We start from the raw sequence: 1,595 nt of genomic DNA, 5'->3' as shown, positions 1-1,595 counted from the left end.
TACAATTAACCTCTCTGTGGTTCGACCCCGGTCTTGCCGGGTTATTTATTACTTCGACACTCCTGCACTTGGGAGAAGACAACAATCTTTTTGTCGTGTCACTAGCATTCTCAAGTGATAGCATCTCATTTGATCTCAATCTTGTCATGATCCTTTAAAATTATAACTTTCATGTTTAAATATTAAAAAGGTATATGGCCAATTATTAAACACTTAATATTATAGTTATGATTAGGTTGAGTATCATATTTATATTTAGAATCAGGTGTGACTTCTTTCTCATTTTTCCTTAAAAGGTTCAATGTTAAAACCCATAATTGGCTTGGCTGGGGCAACCTCATCTCTTCTATAATTAAGTAGTGCATCTAGCAACTTGCAATAGTTAAAGAGAAAAAAAAAAAAGCTTTCCTTGGTGTTTTTTTATTCAACTAGGTAAGGCTAACCTTCCTAAATGACATATGCATGGTGATTTCATTTGATTTAGCACTAACTTGATTTTTGTTTTTTTTTTCACACTAGGTCTTTCCACAACATCCCTTTATTTTTTTTTCTTTTCAGATTTGATTTTTATTCTTTTAATGACAATCTTTTTATTTAAGAAAATTATTTCAAATTGGAGTTTATTTTTGTTTTCATCGTCTAATTTTTTCATCTCTCGAATTTGATTCCTATTATTTTAATTAATGCTTTTTTATTTGAGATGATTTCTAAAATTAATTTTTCTTTTACAATTTCATCTTTTATTTTTTTTCTATCAGGTTTGATCTCATTCTTTTTATTACTATTTTTTTATGTGACATGTTTTTTAGATGATTTTTATTTTTATTTTATCCTTCAACATTAAATTGATTGGAAATTGAGCTTATTAATTGAGCTTGGGTCTAAGATTTTACAGATTATGATTTTCAAAGATTAACTTAGGTTTAGAAGATTCTTATGAATTTATTTGGTTTTTCATATTATTAAATTAAGGTTTTCTTTTTTATATGATTAAATTAGCCAAACTTGTTAAACTCATTCAATTCAATAACCCGGGTCCTGAATTTTTCTTACTTATTTAGAAAGCCTAGTGTTGCTTGAACTTTTTTATTCTTACGTTTAAAGAAATTTGACATGGCCCATGGTGTTGTGCCAACCACCGATATAGGTTTACTCAAGTTATTTTTTTGTTTTTTTTTAATTTAATTTTTTTTTTTTTTTTGGTCTTCAATACTTGGTTCATTATAATTGAGCTTTCTAATTTATTTTGATATAATTTTCATGGTTTTATCACAATCTCATACCATAAATCTCGAGTTTTGCAAGTTAATTATGGTTGGTATAAGCCGATTCAATGTGTCGTTGTGTCAATATTTTTTTAAAAAAAAATATTCCTTTTAATATGTCACCATTTAAGTATTTTAAAAATATTTCGCCCGATGTACATCAAAATTTTAACTTCTTAATGTATTTATATTTTTTTAAGGTTGAAAAAAATAATTCAACTAGTGACATAGTATAGGTCCAAAAAACTAATAAATAACTAAAAAATATAATTCTTTATTATCAAAAGATAAATCCTTTCATTCTATTTTTTATTTAATAACTAAAAAGCC

This window comes from Populus euphratica, unplaced genomic scaffold (assembly GCF_000495115.2).
Source record: "Populus euphratica unplaced genomic scaffold, PopEup_1.0 scaffold56.1, whole genome shotgun sequence".
Taxonomy (NCBI): domain Eukaryota; kingdom Viridiplantae; phylum Streptophyta; class Magnoliopsida; order Malpighiales; family Salicaceae; genus Populus; species Populus euphratica.
This window is presented reverse-complemented; position numbering follows the sequence as displayed.